The sequence below is a fragment of the Equus quagga genome, chromosome 1 (genome assembly GCF_021613505.1).
Source record: "Equus quagga isolate Etosha38 chromosome 1, UCLA_HA_Equagga_1.0, whole genome shotgun sequence".
Classification (NCBI taxonomy): domain Eukaryota; kingdom Metazoa; phylum Chordata; class Mammalia; order Perissodactyla; family Equidae; genus Equus; species Equus quagga.
In genome coordinates this window covers 37,113,946-37,126,358 of record NC_060267.1, presented here as the reverse complement: position 1 = coordinate 37,126,358, position 12,413 = coordinate 37,113,946, and the positions used below count along the sequence as shown (strand labels likewise).

Genomic DNA, 12,413 nt, shown 5'->3' with positions numbered 1-12,413 from the left:
TTGTGGAGATGAACTCCCTTAGCTTTTGTTTATCGGGGAAGTTTTTATTTCTCTGTCATATCTGAAGGATATTTTTGCTGGATAGAATATTCTGGGCTGACAGTTTTTGCCTTTCAGAATTTTGAATATATCATTCCACTCTTTCCTAGACTGTAAGGGTTCTGCTGAGAATTCTGCTTGAAGCCTGATAGGAGTTCCTTTGTAAGTTATTTTCTTCTGCCTTGCTGCCCTTAACATTTTTTCCTTGTCATTGACTTTCCCTCGCTTTACTACTACATGCCATGGAAAAGGTCTTTTACATTGATATAATTAGGAGTTATATTAGCTTCTTTTACTTCTATTTCCAACTCCTTCCCCAGGTTTGGGAAGTTCTCAGTTATTACTTCTTTGAACAAGCTTTCTTCTCCAGTCTCTTTCTCTTCTCCCTCTGGAATACCCATAATTCTTATGTTGCATTTCCTAATTGAGTCAGATATTTCTCAGAGAATTTCTTCATTTCTTTTTAGTCTTACTTCTCTCTCCTCCTCCATCTGAAGCATTTCTATCCTCCAGACTTCTAATTCTGCCCTCCATAATATCAACTCTGTTATTGAGAAAGTGCAGATTTTTCTTTATCTCATCAATTGTGTTTTTCATCTCTAACATTTCTGATTGGTTTTTCTCTATAGTTTCAATCTATTTTGTGAAGAATTCCCTCTGTTCATTAATTTTGTTCCTGATTTCATTGAACTATCTGTATTTTCTTGTAACTCGAGTTTTTTTATGATAGCTTTTTTGAATTCTCTTTCATTTAGATTGTAAATTTCTGTGCCTTCAGGATTGCTTTCTGGGTGCTTGTCATTTTTCTTCTGGTCTGTAGTATTAGTATATTTCTTTAGACTGTTTGGTGGCATGAATTTGCGTCTTCTCATAGTGATAGCATCTGGTTGCAGCTTCCATCTGCTGGAGTCAAAAGCTGTGTATTCCTAGCCCACCACCATCTTTGGAATCTGTGCCTGTCCTTAAAATCTATGCTGACAGGTCCCATCTGTGATTTCCAGTTTGCTCTCTCACAGCTGCTGCTTTTCTAACCTACACGTGGGCCCTCTGGCCAACTGAGCTGAAGCACCAGGCAGGGGGAGGGGTGCTTTCTTTTACCTGCACGATCCTGGGGACATTCTCGCTCTGCCCTCACTATCTGCTCTCTTAGGGTGCTGGCTTGATGAAGACACCCCCACAACAGCTTATCCACCTCTGTGTGAGGCTTTCTCATAGGCTATGAGGGAATTTCAAGGGCCAAGGTGTTCCTGCAGAGAGCCACCCTTCCCCGCTCTTTTCTCAGAGCTGCACCTGGTCCCACACCTTGGGTCACTGGCATTCAGGAGAGAGAGGCAATCTTCTTATGTCCTTCCACTTGCTCTGGGGGTCCAGCACCTCCACCTTCAGACATATGGCTGTATGGGTCTCTCAGATGTCTTTTGTGTTGTGTGAATGTCCTCTGTTGGTCTATGAATGTCCTTCTTGTTGTATCTTAGGAGGGAGCATCTAAGGGAAGAGCTTGCTCTGTCATGATGCTGACAACACTTGGATGGTTATTTTTTTAGAGTCTCTTTTTTAAGTAATTTTATTGAGATTATAATGGTTTATAACATTGTGTAATTTCGGGTGTACATTATTGTTTATCAATTCCTGAATACACTTCATCATGCTCACCCCCAGTAGTCTAATTTTTATCCATAACCATACTTATGTGCCCCTTTGTCCCTTTTGCCCACCCACAACCCCCTTCCCCTCTGGTAACTACTAATCCGTTCTCTTTATCCAGGTGTTTGTTTATCTTCCACATATGAGTGAAATCATGCAGTATGTATTTCTCTGTCTGGCTTATTTCACTTAACATCATACCCTCAAGGTTGGGATAGGATTCTTATTGTTTGACCTGGAACCTTGAATCCTTGAAGACTAGGCTGGACAGAATATTTTTTTAATAGTTCACTAAAATTATATTGCCTTACATTTATACAACTCCAGACACTTACAAAGCACCTACAATTTTTTAAAATTTTTAAGTGAGAAAAGTAAGGTTTAAGGAATAAACTGGCTTGCCCAAGGACACAGAGAGTTGACAACAGTTGTTTATTCAAATATTCAAAAGTTATTTATTTACTGAATACCTACAATTCTATTTTTTCGCAATTTTAAGATGTAAAATTTTTTCACATTTTGGCATCTCTGTAATCAGGGTGAGTCTTAGAGCTGTTGCCCACTAAGCATTGACTGCCCTTCAGCATCAAAATTTGCAGAGTGAATGTCATCATCCAAGAATAAAATCTCAAAGACAATCACACAGCAATCTTTTAAGAAATATTGCTTCACCAATGCTCTTGATGGCTCAATGATATTGTGTGGAAAATAGGGCATAGTGACAACTTTTCATTGAAAATTAATCTGAAGAGTTTGACTCTGAGTGAGAAGTTGTTTCAGGAATAGCTTAACCAATTTTATTTTGGTTACATTCTCAATTTTAGAGTGTACAGTAAGATATATGATAAATCTATGGTCTTTCTAAATAAATCTAAAAGAGGTCTTAAGTACATAGAAATAAAAAGTCTAAAGTGACAAGGCATTATCCCATAGCTTAAATGGTGGCGTTTTTTATTTCATACAGTAAAATGATGGTGTATCTTAAAATTGATGTCAATTTTAACTTTTTACTCATAAAATGATGGTGTATCTTACAATTGATGTCATCTTAGATTTGATGAGATATAGCATATTCCTGGCTCACCTCTGATGCTGGATATTCAGAAATGATAAAGTCTCTGAAGCTTAAATTCTAGAAGGATACTCAAAAGAAACAAACAAGGAAAATATCAAGAGTGAGTGATAAGTGCTATGTAGAGAATTGGAATTAGGTGACGTGAAGAAAGTGACTTTAGATTATCAAGTTTCTCACCTCAAGGAGGTGACTTTAAGCTGAAGAAGTAATAATGCTAGACGGGTGGAAGAGCCAGGACTGGAAGAGGCTCCTGAATACCAGCACTCTTGCCAACAGACCTCGGCAGGCTGATGGTATAGTTATTGTACCAAACCTTATTTACAGTTTTTCATTTCACTCTAGTGGCATAATTCTTATTTCAAAGTGAATGTGGACTTTAAATCATACCACTCCTTCATCTGGTCATTTTAAATGGAAATATAACGATCTTAGATGGGTGGTATTTTATGCAACAAAACACATCCAAATTTTGATGCAGTAAGTGACATTGGGAGAATGAATCTTGAAAATCCCTGTGAAATGCAGAAAATAAAAACAAGGAAGGAAGGAAAGAAGGAAGAGAGAGAGAGAAGGAAGGAAGGAATGAAGGAAGGAAGGAACGAAGGAACAGAAATACTTAACATTGGCAGCGCACTCGGCGTCCCTGGGATCTGTCTCTTGCTTCAACAGTGTTTGAACAGAACAGACCCCTGGGACTCCCCTTCTTCCAGCCTCCAACCACCCTCCAACGTCTTTTCCAGTCGCAGCCTTCGGACCGACTTCTCAACCATCCCCTCCCTCAGGCGAGACCAACCAACACTGTTTTTTGAGCTCGGCTCCTTATAGCCAATCAACCACGAGCTCCCAGATCAGTCAGAATTATTCTACCGAAGTTGAGGTCGCCATCAAGTGGAGGCTGCCTGGTTAGCTTGTATCTGTGGCCCTCCTCCGCCTACCTCTCTCTGGGCTTCTATTTCGACTGCAGCGATGTGGCTCTGGAGGGCGCATGCCACTTTTCCTGCTAGTTTGCGGAGGAGAAGCGCGAGGGCACCAAGCATCTCTGGAAGATGCAAAACCAGCGCAGCAGCAGCATGCTCTCTCAGGACTTACAGAAGCCGTCCAAGGATGAGTGGGGTACAACCCTGGGGGCGATGAAAGCCGCCACTGTCCTAGAGAAGAGCCTGAACCAGGCCCTTTTGGATCTGTATGTCCTGGGTTCTGCCCATGCAGACCCCCCCATCTCTGTGACTTCTTGGAGAGCCACTTCCTAGACCAGGAGGTGAAACTTATCAAGTAGGTGGGCAACCACTGACCAACATTCAGGGGCTCGTTGGCCCCCAAGCTGGGCTGGGCGAATATCTCTTTGAAAGGCTCACCCTCAAGGATGACTAGGAGCTTCCAGAGTCCAGCGGCCTTTGAGGGGCCTCTCTGGCATCCCCCGATGTCAGAGCTTCTGCCTGAGCCTCTCCCTGCAGCCGCTGGATAGCTTTTTAACCACCCTGGAGCCCTTGGCCAAGCCGTGGACCAAATGGAAATAATAAAGCTTTTTGCAGCCGGGGAAAAAAAAAAAGAAAGAAAGAAATACTTTAACGTCAACTTTCTTACTCATGAAAACTTTTGCCAAAGCTTTAAATAATTAGACAAAACCAATATCAGAATTGAAGAATATCACTTTGGAGTTTGGGCAAAGAGATAATTCATCTCATTGGGTTTTTATTCTTTGCCTGATTGATTGCCGTTTAGATAACAGGTATTTTAAACCAGGATGTTTATAAAAGAATTAACTAAAAAGTTCTTGGCCAGCAACCTTAGTTTTAAAGTATCAGGTTGTGATTCCAAAGAGAAGCCTACAAAAGAAGTGATAAAATTTTAAAAGATCCTGAAACATTGGGATCAAAGAATAATAAAATGTTAATAAAAAAGACACACAAGGTAACTCATAGGATAGATTAAAATTCAGATAGCGTGACACGAAAATGGTTAACAAGCTGTTAGGGACGCATAAGCCCTAAGAGAATTAACCGCTTTTTAGCTTAAACAGTTTTATGCTTAAAAGTTTACCTTGGATCCTAAACAATAACATTTCAATTTTCTTTTTAAAAAAAGAAGAAATAAAAGTTTTCATTCATTTTACATGTAATAAATATTTACTGTGCCCTAATATACCAATCACTGTGCTGGTGGTGGTGGAACTCTTCTTAACATGCCAGGATCAGCTCAAGAAATATAAAAGCAACTATAAACAGGTTATTAATAGTTTAAGACCTAAAACCTGAGGGGTAAAGTGGTACCTATGTCCATTCCAATTGAGTATCAAAGAGAATTGGTCTTTAGTTGGGACCATTAAGTGGCAATCCCATAGCCTCCTGCCTCTGGAACATGACAAGAAATAAATATGAAAGCCTTTCTGGGAAATGCCCAAGGGGACAAATAGCAATCAAGCTGCTGAACCCAGCTGCTCCCCACCTCCTTCACCCATTACGAATTGATGTTTCAGCTTTTATTTCCACCATTATAACCACTTTGGTAAATGAGGTGTTTGTGTCAATGTGTGGAGGAAAACTTTATAGACCAATAAGCATTTCTAATATCTACACTGAGAGCCAATCGTGGCTGAGTAATTTATTTCAAAGTGAAGGATTAGGAGGCTGATCAATTTAAATTCTGAGGAGGCCCATCAAACATAACTGAGTCTGGCTAGACAAAAATAGAAATAATTTTTCCTCAATTTCAGAAAGTGAAAAAGAGACAGGCATGACATCTGTAAATAAAGCAGCTTCTCTAAGTAAGCCTAGCAAACACCACCCAAGGCAGACAAGAATAATTTAACTGGATTACTCTGCTATTTAAACATATGTGTGTGTTTGTGTCTGGTAGGGCATGGAATAGTTACTTCCGTCCTTAGCCAAAAGTAATCCATCTTGTTCCCTCAACATGATTCTAGTAGTTTCTCTGAAAATCTTATCTGCGAGGATAAAATGCTGTGTGTGACTGACTGCAATGCAAAAGGAGAAAAACTTTTCTAACCATTATAGATTCTGGGTCATTCTTCATTCCAAGCTTCATCTGTCATCTTCTCTACAGATCTCATCAATTCCCTTAAACAATCTCAAATAAATAATTTCCTGTCAAGAAAACATTACTGCTAGGAATATCAAGTTTTCCAATTAACCATTTATAGTTAAAGCCAGCCCTGGTGGTTAGCAGTTAAGGTTTGGTGCTTTCACTACGTTGGCTGGGGTTTCTTTCCCGGTCAGGGACCCACACCACCCATCTGTTGGTTGTCATACTATGGCGGCTGCGTGTTGCTGTGATGTTGAAAGCTATGCCACTGGTATTCCAAATACCAGCAAGTTCACCCATGATGGATGAGTTTCAGTGGAGCTTCCAGACTAAGACAGACTAGGAAGAAGGCCCTGGCCACCCACTTCCGAAAAATTGGCCATGAAAACCCTATGGATAGCTGTGGAGCATTGTCTGATACAGCGCTGGAAGGTGAGAGGATGGTGCAAAAAGACCCAGCAGGGTTCCACTCTGTTGTACCCCAGGCCACCAGGAGTTGGCATTGACTGGACAGCACTGACAACAACTTAAAGTTACTTCAAAAATCATCACAATGAAAGTGCTACATTGACACACTGGAGGAGAATCTTCAAATACACAATATCTATTTTTACTCGTCCTTTTTACTAATTGATATCATTAAATTCCACAAGTAAGAGTTACAGCTATGAAACATAATAAAATGATTCTATCATTTAGCAATGAAAAATAAACCAACCTTATCAAAAATTCGGAATCATTTACAAGACACATTATCAAACTCAATAAGTGGATGTAGATTTAATTCAGTATTTTGGAAATGTTTCTCAATTGATATTAATTATTTCACAATAATTAACCGTTCAGAAATTGTATGATTTTATAATTAACAAAGAATTTTCAAATTCATTCTTTTCTTTTTCTTTTGAAATTCACAGGATGCTGTGAATTAGGGCACAGATTATTATTCCCATTTTCAAGTGAGGATGTTATGATAAATGGCTTTGCCAAAGCCAAGTTGTAATAAGCAGAAGATCTGGCATCTAAGGGCAGTTCTTCTGAGTCCTAATCCAGGATTATTTTCACTATTCTGCCCTCCTAATATCTGTAAAGTACATTCATTCATTCATCTCTGGGTGTCTGGTGCTTTGCTAGGAAGAGTGGCACAGTTCTGAGGAAAAAGTATTGTGAACCTAGAATTATATAATCCACCTACTACTTCGAGAGTGAAGGTGGAATACAAACAATTTGAGACAAAAATTTTTAGATACACACAGAACCTGCGTAAACTAACTTCTCATAAATATACTTGAGATACAAGAATGAAAAGGAACCCAGCAGAAAGGAACGGTATGTAAAAAAGTAATAATAAGTAGACACCAGGAAAGCACATTGGTAATCTAAATTAGAATTTAAAAATATAAAACAACCACAATTTGTATATGTTTAGAAAGGTTAGAATTAAAAAATCATAGACAACATTAAGTCCTTGCTTATTTGGGAGAAGGATAGAGATACTCCAAGTTTAGACTTGTTAGAGAAAAAAATTATTAAGAAGGTAGATGTGGGAGCTGGCCCTGTGGCCAAATGGTTAAGTTCGTGTGCTCCACTTCGGCAGCCCAGGGTTTCGTCGGTTTGGATCCTGGGCACGGACATGGCACTGCTCATCAGGCCATGCTGAGGTGGCATCCCACATAGCACAACCAGAGGCACTCATAACTAGAATATACCACTATGTATGTATTATGCACCTAAAGTCATAGCCTCAAAATAATAAAAGTAAAAATGCCAAAATCATAAAACAAATTGACAATCACGTAATTACAGTACAAAGTTTTAATGCTATGTATCAGCTAGCTGTTGCTCCATAAAAATTACCCTCAAATTTTCCATCTTAAAATAATTGTCATTGATTATGATTCATGAATCTACTCATCAGTTAACTAGTTCAAGTGCAGGATAGGCACAGTTAGGATGACTTATCTTTGCTCCACAAAGTTTCTCATCTTCTAGAAGTCTAGCCATGGCTTGTCTGCATGGCATGGTAGAGATTCCAGAGAGAAGGCAGAAGCACACAACACGTCTGTGATCTAGGCTCAGAGCAGGTACATCATTACTTCTGCTGTATTCTCTTGGCCAATGCAAGACAGATGGCCAGCTCAAACTCAAGACATGGGAAAATGGATTTCACCTCTTGATGGGAGGAGCTGCAAAGTAACATTGTTAAATCCATGGTTACACAGAGGTCATTATTTAGGGCCATCAATGTAATCAATATACCACATTCACCTCTCTTAGAAATTAATAGATCAAGGGGATAGAAATATTGGTAAGGATAGAGAAGATTTAATAATGTAATTAGCAAGCTTGGTTTTATAGCTACATGATGATGGATGATAGATGGATGACACAGAGATATACAACCTTGCAAGCAACAAATAAACAATGTATTTTTCTTTTCACAGGAAACAGTTAAATTGAACAGAAAAGCAACCAGCGAATTTTCAACAATTCCCAAAGAACTTGTCATTTACATCAAAATATTTCATCATGGTACAACTTAATTAGAAAACAATAAAGTGAAAAAACCCACACATTTGGAGACTAGAAATACACTTTTAAAATAATTTACTGACTAATGAAGAAATCATAATGGTAATTATAAATATTCAGACTTAAAAGATATAAAAACACTGCATAAAACTTGAGGGATGATAAAAGAACAATTTCAGGGGAATTTATAACTTTAGATATGCTTAGAAACTAAGAAAGACTGACAAGGAGCAAGCTAAGCATTCACCCCAGGAAGCTGATAAAGCCTAAAGGAAGTAGAAAGAAAAAACTAAATAATAAAATTGATTGCAATCATTCAGAGAATATTCTCCAACCACAAAGTAATTAGGCTAGTTTATGTGAAGTAAGAAAACTATAATATTATTTAAAGGTAGACTGTGATAAATTACAAGTATATATTGAGCCAGCCCTGAAGGCCTAGTGGTTAACGTTCAGTGCACTGTGTTTCTGGGGCTGGGGCTCAGTCCCTGGGCGTAGAACCACACCACCCATCTGTCAGTAGCCATGTGCTGGTGGTGGCTCACATAAAAGAACTAGAAGGACTTACAACTACAATATATGTTTATGTACTGAGGCTTTGGGGAGGAAAGAAAAAAAAAAAAGGAGGAAGATTGGCAACAGATGTTAGCTCAGGGCAAATCTTTCTCAGAAAAAAAAAGTATACATTGAAAAGTCTAGAGCAAACCACCAAAACTTTTTGAAGAAGAGGCATAACTTATATGTCAATAGTGGGGATAACATGAATAACATGAAATTGGAAATACCTTGAGGGCATTATGCTAAGTGAGATAAGCCAGCCAGAGAAAGACAAATACTGTATGACATCCTTTATATGTGGAATCTAAAAAAATGAACTTTCACGGTATAGTAATAATGGAAAACAGTACTGTATTATAAACATCAAACTTACTGAGAGACTAGATCTTAATTATTCCCACCACAAAAAAGAAATGATAATTATGTGATGTGATAGCTACATAATAATGCTATGGTAGTAATCATGTTCAATATATAAATATATCAGATCAACATGTTGTACACCTTAAACTAACACAATGTTACATGTCAATTATAGTGATAAAATAAATAACCAAAAACAAAATTAAAAAATAAAAATCGGAGAGAATAGTGGTCACCAGGCGCTGGGGAGTGGTGGATTTGGAGAGATGTTGTTTAAGGGTAAAAACTTGCAAATAGTAGATAAAAATGTCCTGGAAATCAAACGCACAGCATAGTGATCATAGTCAACAATACTGTATTATAAACTACAAAGTTGCTAAGAGACCAGAACTTAATTGCTCTTACCACAAAAAATATATCTGGAAAATCCTTAAATATTTGGAAATTAAACAACATTCTTATAATTAACTCATTAGCCAAGGAGGAAGTTAAAAAGAAAATTATAAAATATTTTGAATTTAATGAAAATAAAAACAACATATCAAAATTTGGGGACCCTATTAAAGTAGCGTATAGAGAGTGTATACAGGAAAAGGTATCACATTAAACACTTATTTTAGAAAAGAAGAGAGGCCTCAAATCAATGATCTAAGCTTCTCTTTAAGAAACTAGAAAACCAAGAGCAAATTAAACCAAAAGCAAGTTTAAGGCAGGAAATCTAAACATAAAAGCAGAATCAAATAAAATTGAAAGCAGAAGAAAAAGACAATAAAGAAAAATCAATGAAATCAAAAGCTGGTTCTTTGAAAAGATCAATAAATGAGATGAACTTCTAGCCCAACTGATCAAGAAAGAAAGTGAGAAACCACAAATTACCAATATCAGGAATGAAAAAGGACACATCACTACACATCCCACAGATCTTAAAAAGATAATAAGGAAAGAGTATTAATAACATTATACCAATAAATTTGACAATTTAGAAAAAAAGGACAAATTCCTTAGGCACAAACTACCAAGGTTTACACAAGAAGAAAAAGATAACCTGAATAGCCCCATACCTATTAATAAAATTAATTTATAGTTAAAGACATTCCAATGAAGAAAACTTAAGGCTCAGATGGTTTTACTGGCAAATTCTATCACACATTTATGGTGTAAAGAGCATCAACTATAGATAAACTCTTCTGGAAAACAGAAGAGGGGGGAATGTTTGGTTTAACATTTGGAAATCAGTAAGTGTAATTCACCATATCAACAAACTAATGAAGAAAATTCATGTGATCATCTCAATAGATGGAAACTAAGCATTTGACAAAATTCAAAGTGCATCTTAGAAAAACCCACAGATAACATCATACTTAATAGTGAAGACTGAATGCCTTCCCCCCAAGATCTGGAACAAGCCTAGGCTATCCACTCTTACCACTCTACATTATACTTAATAAGGCAATTACTAATAAGGCCAATTTAGTAAGGAATAAGAAAAATAAATAAAAGTAATTCAGATTGGAATGGAAGAAGTAAAATTGTCCCTATGCACAAACATGACAATGATTATCTACAGAAAAACCCCAAAGAATCACACCAATCAGCAACTAGAATCAATACATGGCTGTAGGATACAAAAGGAATGTAAAAGATCAATTATATTTGTAGACACTAAAAATAACTACTGGAAATTAAACAGTACCATTTATAACGGAAACAAAAAACAAGAAGTACTTAGGAATGAAGCCCCTCCCCAAATGTGCAAGATCTGTGTACTGAAAACTATAAAATATTGATGAAAGAAATCAAGCAAGACCTAAATAATCAGAGAGAAATGGCCTCTTCATGGACGGGAAGACTCAACATTAAGCTGCCAGTGCTCCCCAAACTGATCTAAAGGTTTGACACAACCTCAACAGAAAGAATACAGCAGGTTTTTTCATATAAAAATTAACATGTGATTCTAAAATTTATATGGAAAAAACAAAGGAACTAGAATTATCAAAAAAAACTTTTTAAGAAAGTTAACAAAGTTTTATCTCACATTCCTTGATTTCCAGACTTACTATAAAGTTACAAGAATCAAGACAGTGTGATATTAGAAAAAGGATAGATACATAGAACACATGAGTCCAGAAATAGACCCATACATACATACGGGGTCAGTCAATTTTCAACAAAGATGTCAAGTCAATCCAACGTAGGAGTTAGTCTTTTCAACAAATTGCGCTGGAGCAATTGAACAGCCATATGGCCAAAAAAAAAAAAAAAAAAAAAAAAAGCCTTGACCCATACCTCACACCATACACAAAACATAATTTGAAATGATCATGCACCTAAACATAAAACCAAAAACTGTGGGGCCAGCCCAGTGGCTGACTGGTTAAGTTCACGTGCTCCACTTTGGCGGTCCAAGGTTTCACCGGTTCTGATCCTGGGCATGGACATGGCACTGCTCATCAGGCCATGCTGAGGTGGCATCCCACATGCCACAACTAGAAGGACCCACAACTAAAATACACAACTATGTACTGTGGGGATTTGGGGAGAAAATGCAAACAAACAAAAAACCAAAAAACTGTGAAATTTCTAGAAAATCTTACGGATGTTGAGTTAGGCAAAAATTTCTTAGACAAAACACAGAAAGCACAAACCACAAAAGAAAAAAAAAGAATTAGACTTCATCAAAATTAAAAGCTTCTGTTCCCCAAAGGACAATGTTTAAAGAATGAAAAATAAGCCACAGACTGAGAGAAAATGCTTGCAAAATACATATCTCATTTTAAAACATGCTATCTAGAATTTATAGGAAACTCTCACAACTCAATTGACAGTTGGGTTGAGCACTAGGAAATGAACTTGGCAGGCTTCCTTAAATGAAGTAGGCATGGAAGAAAGAAGTCTACCCACTGAAGAATCCTGGAAAGCTACGAGTCTTGGCCAGTTTGTCGCCGTCACTGGGAAGACCAGCATCTTCCGTTTTGCTGTGTGGAATCCATTCCAACAGCGACACCATGTGGCAGTGAGAAGCATATGCAACAGCGTACCAAGGTGGTAACTCCAGCAGGTTGGGTGTGGAAGCTGAACTCAAAACTTTTGGGGACTACATTGAGTCCCTAGAGTTCTTGGAAAATTCTAGAAGTGGAGACGACCTCAAAGGCGGGAGAGT

The 12,413-nt window shown here is 37.6% G+C and overlaps 1 pseudogene; it reads left to right on the top strand.

The window, feature by feature from the left end:
* Positions 1-2,969: 2,969 nt before the first annotated feature.
* On the top strand, positions 2,970-4,129 carry LOC124240941 (ferritin light chain-like; annotated as a pseudogene).
* The last annotated feature ends 8,284 nt before the right edge of the window (positions 4,130-12,413 follow it).